Below are 8,964 nucleotides of genomic sequence, written 5' to 3' on the forward strand. Positions count from 1 at the left end.
ATTTGGGTTATATCTATACATGGAAACAAGTGAATTCTTATTTTCTCAAGATATGAACCCTTTGGGCACTAAAGCAGTTCTGTACATGATGTTAGCTAGGGGCATTCACAATACTCACCCCCAGTTAGTGTTTTGACTTCGTGTTGGGTGAGTTATGGGGTCCGGTCTGGTGTGAAGATAGCCGGTAATATTCTGGAAAGTGATTGTCCAATAACCACCTTTTAGTGCCTAGTTTGAAAAATACGTACGTCAGTACTCCGGTTTGAATGCCGTTTTGAAAAGAACATAATCAAGCGCTTGGGTAACGCTAAAATATGGTGTTGCAACATGTGATATATTTCCTCTGTTTGCTGGCCATCCATGCTCATAAGAATGTTATGCCATATATCATTAATGGGACATATACATGAACTCAAGGTGGTCCGTGCCGCTATTGTAGTGCATAGAAATGCTCTATAGCTGCTTAGTAAAGTCATGCCTCGTGCGGACGGCAGAGGGGCTGTGTTGTTATTCAAGGGGGCCGTAATATTAAGAGGCGCTCGTCTGTGTGTGTTTACAAACAGGCGAAAGGTTCTCATTAATCGTATCTTATGCCGGGGGCCAGGCTTAATGTAATCTGACCCTGAGGTCTGCGGGGCGCATGGGGTGTATTCCTTTCGGATCTTACCTCTGTGAGTTTGGTGTCCGTCTTGGCAACCAGTGTCTATTCCAAACAGCGTCTCATTCGCCATCTTGGTTGTCCAACGTTTATGTTGGTTGGTGTACATTGCGTGGCGGCGTCACTCTATTAGTCCCTTTTTAGTGTTTATGGATGTTATAGTATTAGCTTAGATGTGTTTGTTGTTGTTCTTGAATCAGCACCACCTGTGTGCTGGATGCCTGATCTTAATTACTAAACTATCTCTGCCTAGGCAGCAGAATAGTTTTTCCATGTCAGGTAACTTGTACCTGCAAGTTTGCACGCGCATATTCTTCTTTATTTTATTTATGATTAGTTTTTGTTTGTTTTTTCATACAGATTCAAAATAAATTGAACATCAATATTAAATCAGGCAGAGCATGTGCACTTGTTTGTTAAATACTATCATTTTGCTTTAGTATATGTGATATAGTCAATCAATTGGGGTTGTAGTAGCAATACATAAATTATCCTTGATAATTTGTGCATGCTCTGATCAGTCAGATGAGATTGCGATTGTTGCACTGCAGTGCGGATATACATGCATTCCACATTCTCTTTCATTAACAACCGGACTATTAAAGAGCTATGGTTTCATAGGACTGCTAAAGTCTGCCAGCATATTTCTTCGTTTAGTCCGTTTTGATGGCTACCCAGTCTAAAAATCCATTGTTGTTCCCGTCTGAGTAGTATGGCTCTGATGTTCCCTCCACCCACATTTTGGTACTATTACTTTCTCAAGGATGGTCCAACTGATATCATTCTCTGAGTGTTTTTTGAGCATATAATGTTCTACCAGGGGAGCTGTAAGTCTCTTACGTCTGATGTTAGATCTATGTTCACAGATTCTTATTCTTACTGGTTGTGTGGTCATACCCACATATTTTTTAGCACAGGGGCATTGAATCAAATATACTACGTGTGTGGTGTTACAGTTGGTAAAGGTTCTTTGCTCCCATGGTGCGTTCCATCCTATATGAATGGATGTAGATCGTTTTGTAAATTGGCATACTGAGCATATCCCACAGGGTGCATGTCCTGTGGCTTTTGAGTGCTGCCAGAGGCATGGTTGGTTGTCATTCCTGGGTAGTTCCTTATACGTATGTACAAGGCTGTCTCTTATGTTCATCCTTCTTTTAACTGCAAATAGGGGGGTACTTAACTTAGTTTCTACAATGTTGAGGCGATACCAATGCCTCGTGATTTCCTTTTTGATCCTGTTAACCACGAGTGAATGACTAAAAACTGCTGTTATTTGGTTCTCATCCCTGGTTTTCTTAGGGTGCTTGGCGAGTGTAACCTCTCTAGGTATATTGCGTGCCCTTTTTCTTGCATGTCGTATTGCCCTTGTGGGATAGTTCCTCTCTCTTAATTGGTGGCTCAATTTCTCTGCCTGTGCGTCAAATTCCTGCCTTGTTGTACAGTTCCGTCTGAATCACAGAAACTGGTCAAACGGTAAGTTTTCACATAAAGTCCTTTGATGGAAGCTTGTAAAGTCAAGTAATGAGTTCCTGCCTGTGGTTTTCTGGAAAACTGTTGTTTCCACCCTGTGTCCTTGTCTGGTCAGTTTAAGATCCAGAAACGTTGCAGTGTTCTTGCTATGTTCTGTGGTGAATTTTAAGTATAGATTTAGTCCATTCAGCCAGTTCAGGAATTCATGTAGGGTTGTTTCAGTTCCTGCAAAAAACATCAGGATATCGTCTATATACCGTCGCCAGCTCAAGATGTTCTGTGCATATGATTCAGTTGGTCATATATATGTCACTCTTCAAAGTCGGCGACATATAGCTTTGCTAATGACAGTGCGAATGTTGCCCCCATTGCTGTCCCTTCAATTTGTTCAAAATGCCGTTGGTCAACCATGAAGTAGTTTTTGCTTAGTGCTAATTCCGCAAATTGCATAATTAGATTTATGTGCATTTCAATGAGCGGTTGCATCGCTCTTAGTGTCTTTTCAACAACTTTCAGTGTTTCACATTGTGGTATTTTTGAATACAATGACTCAATATCCATTGCCACTATAATGATGTCCTCACTCGGTAGAATCAGGGATTCAAGGTTAAGTAGGACAGCTGTTGTGTCCTTGGTGTAAGATTGCATAGATACAACCTCATCTTTGAGGAAAAAATCTACAAATTGTGACAGGGGTTCTAAAATGGATCCTATTCCTGAGACGATTGGTCTTCCTGGTGGGGGTGTGGTACCCTTATGTATTTTAGGTAAGGCATAAAAAGCAGGGCATCTAGGATATTTAGGACAGAGAAACTCTGCTGATATGGCCTTATGCGACTGCTTCCTCAATTATAGGGTCAATCAGGTTCTTAAGGGTACTTGTCGGGTCCATACCTAATTGTCTATAGGTATTTCTATCCTCAACCAAGGTGTTGACCAGATTATGATATTCATTTTTACCCATAACCACAATGGCGCCTCCCTTGTCTGCAGATTTTATTACAATTTCAGAGTTGTTCTGTAGGTCTTTAAGTGCCTTCTGTTCGATTTTGCTCAAGTTGTAGAAGGGAGTGTGATCCTCTGATTCTATTTCTTTATTGCTTTCTCAGACGTAATGGACTCTGGCGTAATTGCATTGGGAGGAGGGTATAATGTAGATTTGTTATGCAGGCCGGTGGTGTCCTGTGTGGGTGTGGTAATGTTATTCGCAAAGAATTGTTTTAGACACATTTTTCTCATAAGTTGCGTTAGTTCTATTCTGACCTGGAATGGGTCATGTTTCATGGTTGGTCCAAAAGATAGTCCTTTTTGTAATACCCCAAGTTCATCAGGGGAGAGTATTGTATTGGAGAGGTTTACCACTAAAGATTTTCTCATAACTGTGTGGTTTTCTTTTCTTCTCATCCTGTGGTTTACATGCAACACAAACAGACCAGCAAGAAACCTGCGGTTTGAAGACCAGGAGCAGAACCGACGGGGCAATGCCCACGTTTTTCAACAACCACGAGGCAGAGGGAGATCGAGAGGATGGTGGCAGGATCAGTCAGGATCAGTCACCCAGGGTCACACGCAAGAGAGGGTGGTACGAACAGAACACACCAGACATGTAAATCACAGGATGAGAAGCAGGTGAGCAACTTCAGTTGGAGGAAGTGGACAAACCAGAAATTCAACCATGTGCTTTGGAAAACCACACTTGATAGGACGGACTTGTCAAAATTATATAATTAATATCATTATTCTTGTGATTTTTCTGTGCACATTTTAAGAGGTGTTAGGACTCTGTACCATGTTCGGAGGCAAAACCCCATGAATTATGGAGATTGCAGACACAGGGTTCACGCTAGAAAAATGAAAATTTACTGGAATATGTGTAGAGAGATGGTGTACATCTGTGTAATTTTTGGTAAAAATCCAATATTGATAAACCAACTAAAAACGAAAATAAGTTGCCATTTTTTAACCCTGGCTCTTAGAAACATCAGAGTTGGAACAGAGACCTACCCAAAGTAATATATGATATGTACATGCAATGTCAACCACTTGTGTATTTGGGGAATATGTTTAGTTATGAAAATGATTTTCTAAAACAAAAGCAAAGGGGCGTTTCTTAAATAGACTGTAAAACTCTGACTCACTCTGACACACTATCCCTTCTCAAATCAGGTCACAGAGAATCCTTGACCTATCAAATCGTGAGTGGGTTGGGCATAGAAAGTTAGCATCCACACCCATTTTCAAAAGACATAAAAAGAGCCACTGGAAGCCAGACAGGGACATTCATTTTCCATTTCTGCAGAGCATTTTGACGGACGACTTCACATCCAGACTCTACAACTCCATAGATCCAGACTGACTCCAGATACACTACAGAACTTTGAACCAAGAAGGCCTACTGCAAGCAAAAGTATTCTCAGCAGGCCTCAAAATCATTTGCAAATCATTGAAACAGCCGGGCGGAGCTGTTTGATTCTGGCCTAGAACCCTGTGCCAGACCCAGAAAGCAGTGCTATATCCAGAATCCATTTGATCCAGACCAGCAGAACCAGAGATCCGTGCAGTGCCGAGTGCCAGACCGACCACTGTATCCAGAACTGCAGACCAGACCCAGACCGATGTGAACAGAACTGGTGCCTGATTGACCAGCCGAGCAGAGAGAACCGCAGCTAAACTTGTTGACCAGATCCGAGACGAGGCCATTCCTTTCAAATTTATAGTGTGAGTACCCAGCTAGAACTGTGCAGAACCCATCTCTGGGCTTAAAATAATCTGATTCAAAACATTTGAACCTGTCCAGAACTGCATCATAGGAATCGTGTGTTCCCTCTCCGATTTTAAACCTGTAAAAGTGTCATTTGCCATTTTGAATCATTATTTCATTTCTGAAAAACCACCTTCATAAAATCGTCCGTATCTCTTGAACCGTTTGTGCTAGAAGCGAGATTTTAAAGCTAAGATTCTAGGCTTTCCAAAGAACCCAGAACCGACTTTTCATTATACTTTTTCCGTAATCGCGCTCGACGGCTCGGATAAAAGTGCTGCGATTTCCGATTTGGCTCAAATTTCTTCACTTGTCAAAATAGCAGCTTCTTGCTTTCCTTTGCTGAAATTCGTTTGCAACCTGACAATCATTCATAGAGCATTGCTAAAGTGATCCTGAACTAATTTAAAATAGCTATCAACCACCCTGAATCTCTTATAGGGAATTAAAATCATTTTTAGCATATTTTTTACTTCTTTGCATACCACCTTTAAAGTACTTTGCCAGTGTTTAAAATCATCCCTGTTTCTCTAAGGTTGCTATGGGGGAACTGAATTCGGATTGTACTGTGATTGTATTCCTGAATGCTGTGTGTGTTACTTCCATCTCCTTACATTGCATAGGGGGGAGTGAATTGTCAGAGAAAAAGTAATCATATTATCTTTTGCTGAAATCATATCAAGTTTATTTCTGTACTGCCTTTTCTTCATCTTTGCATCTCCTTGAAACCATAAAGCATTCCCAGCTACCTTGTTCTTTCTGTACCAACTCCTAAGTAATAAAATAAGTGTGCTAGTATAACATTATCCATTGTTGATCGACATTATACTCATAAGTGTGATACCAAATATTAATTTATTATAAAAGTGTGATATATATATCTATTGTTTACATTTTCAAATAAACCTTTTTAATTTGCAAAACAAACCTACTTCTTGGTTCAGTGGGGTCAGGGGGATTCTAAGAGAGGGGCGTTATACAAGGGTTTATCATCCAGATTATAACTTGTCATAAAAATATATAAATAAGGGCTTCCCTTGAGCAATCCCAGACAAGGCACTGACTTAGTGGGAATGCTTGATTGGAGTCATTAACATTACGGCCCCCCTGAATAACAACACAGCCCCTCTGCTGCCCGCACGATGCATGACTTTACTAAGTAGCTATAGAGCATTTTTATGCACTACAATAGCGGCACGGACCACCTCGAGTTCATGTATATGTCCCATTAATGAAATATGGTATAACATTCTTATGAGCATGGATGGCCAGCACACAGAGGAAATATATCACATGTTGCAATACCATATTTTAGCGTTACCCAAGCACTTGATTATGTTCTTTTAAATACGGCATTCAAACCGGAGTATTGACGATGTATTTTTCAAACTAGGCGCTAAAAGGTGTTTATTGGACAATCACTTTCCAGAAGTAATACTGGCTACCTTCACACCAGACCGGACCCCACAACTCACCCCACACAAAGTCAGAACACTACCTGGGGGTGAGTATTGTGAATGGCCCTAGCTAACATCATGTACAGAACTGCATATGAAGGTTTACTCGATTCTTTACTTTGTAATCAGATTCCATAAGGTCTATATACTCTCACCGTCTTCTCAGTGTGTCATGCTCATTTCCAGTGACGTCACCAACTTCTCTTTCTTTCATCTTCATATTCTTTCAGGGACCTCTTACAAGAGATTGTCATCTCTACAGGGATACATCAGATAAGGTTGTCTTAGTGGATAACTTTTCTCAAAGGCTCTCTGCGGAATAGGCACAACCACTGGTGTTATGAATGGCGGGACTTCTACCTTCCAACATATAGGTAGGATGGGGGCGAGGCTTCCTGAAGAGGCATTCGGCTGCTCCTCTACATCTTGCTTCTGAATTGACAGCTGGGGGTGGTGAGGTCTCCAAAGTGTATAACTTCACATTGTTTAAATTAATCCAAGCTCGTCTGCCTTGGACTTTTAAATCTTGGTTTGTGTCACTTCCTAGTGGAGATTCTGATTAGCATGGTATTATTGCCTACAAATAGTCTAGCTGCTGTTACTAATTCAAAAGATCCGGTTGCTGAATGGTGTTCATCTGTGTTCTGAGACTGACCCCCCTGACGCTTGAGTTGATCTGAAATGAGAGAGATGCTAGAGGTCATATATGTCAAATACTTGTGCAGCTCATCACCTGGCAACTGCACAGTACTCTGGGCATCACTTCTACTCATCGATGGGGTTGTAAGAGGCATTCTCATTCACCTCTCCGTTACTAGTTTGTGGGGTGTGAGGTGGTGGTCCGACCCAGGCTGATTCCTAAGGGCATATAAAGCTAAGGGCAAGCAATAAAACCATTCCCTTTTCAACATTAGCTTGAGCTCTGCAATTCTTTCTTTAAGGAGGCAGTTGAGTCTCTCACATATTCCATTCGCTTGCGGGTAATAAGCAGAAGAAAATGTGTGTTTAATGCTTAACAATAGTCCTATCTGTTCAAATACTTAATTGACAAAATGTGGCCTATTATCTGATCGAAGCACTTCACACACACCCCATCTTGGAAATACTTCACCTACTAAAAACATTGCTGCACAAGTGGCATCAGGGTGTGTACACCAACCTGCCTCAATCCACCTGGAGAAGGGACACACCACCACTATTAGATACCTGTTCTTAGTCTATGTCCAGGTGTAAACTTCTGATATACAATGATATTCACTACATGGAATGCAACATGCTCTAATGGATTTGGAACTAACCAGTCTTTCACAATTGTTGCAGTAAGACCCTCCCTAGTCACATGCGTGGGTTAATGCAGCTGTTCTAGTGAATGTTTAATATTTCTACTGGCAACACTAGCTTTCCAGTGCTATCGTGTCACAATAATGTTTCTGTGGGGTTTAAAAAATACCCCCTTCGTTTCCATAGTTCATGCTTTCCTGTGGTGCACCTCCTTGAATCTCCATTAATTGGGTCTTTGGTCAATGATTAAACCCTTCTCGCATTACCATAGTCGTGGTACTCCCTTACTTATACTTTGAGTATCAAAACTCAATGTATCTGAAGAGCATGCAACCCTTTTGGCATCTTCGTCTGCGGCTTTGTTCCCGCAAGAGATACAGTCTGTTCACTTAGTATGCAATGCAAATTTAACTGTCACTATGGCTGTTGGGAGCTGCAGTGCCTTAATAAGCCTGTCCTATTTGACAAGCAGATAAGGGTTGGGAATACGACACACAGTGGGTATATCACAGGCGAATAGTTAGCGCCTGATGAACCAAGGAGGGAATAAGTTCATGCCACGAGGCAGAGGCATGAGCTGTAGAGGAAGGGGTGGATTCCAAAACAATCAAGTTGGGTTTCAAAATGCACAGAATGAGAATCTGAATGCGCAAGGAGGATTCAACCAATGGAGTGCCTTCCTCTCAGAGTTAGCCCCTCCTTTTCCAACATGATAGCCATGCATGTACGGTTGACGTCACATAGGCGGAGTCACTATACATCATCACTTCCTGCCCTTTGTGTTTCTTGAGCGCGACAATGAGCGCCACTATTTCTGCTGCTTGTGCTGAAAAGTGAGATGGTAACCTTATGCTCACTACAACCTCAAATTCCCCATTCGATTTATGCCTCACTACAACTGCGCCAGAATGCCTTTCTCCACTCAATTGAGAGAAACTTCAATAATGAGAATTTCCCTTCCTGACAAAGCATTTTCTTTTCTGTGCAATATATCATCATAGATTTCAACATAATTCACACAATGATGCACATGACCACTCTCTGCCACTGGCTCTGCTACAAATGTGGCCGGTTTCATTAATTTACATCTGACAATTTTGATGGTTGGAATCGAAATCATTACTTCATAAGCAGAAGCTCTCTGGGTTGTGAATGTACCTTTGGCTTTCTCTAAAATGGCAAAAACAGCATGTTGCACAAAAAGCGTCATAGAACAGCCCATTACAATACTTGTAGATTTCTCAAATGCAGCTGCCAATGACTGTTCACAAGGAAAGTGTCCTTTCATAACTGGATCCAAAATCCCACAGTAATACGCTAGAGATTTTTTCCCT

General features: G+C 41.4%; 1 long non-coding RNA gene across 1 annotated transcript in view; it reads left to right on the plus strand.

Annotated features, from left to right (window-relative positions):
- LOC138481638 (uncharacterized) overlaps positions 1 to 6,398 on the plus strand; it is a 92,731-nt gene extending 86,333 nt beyond the window's left edge. Inside the window, exons 2-3 of the long non-coding RNA XR_011274304.1 lie at positions 3,563 to 3,760; positions 6,286 to 6,398. This is a non-coding gene — a long non-coding RNA (uncharacterized lncRNA). The remainder of the gene's footprint in view (positions 1 to 3,562; positions 3,761 to 6,285) is intronic.
- Positions 6,399 to 8,964: the final 2,566 nt, after the last annotated feature.

Source organism: Ambystoma mexicanum, chromosome 5p (genome assembly GCF_040938575.1).
Source record: "Ambystoma mexicanum isolate Mex_15411 chromosome 5p, UKY_AmexF1_1, whole genome shotgun sequence".
Lineage (NCBI taxonomy): Eukaryota > Metazoa > Chordata > Amphibia > Caudata > Ambystomatidae > Ambystoma > Ambystoma mexicanum.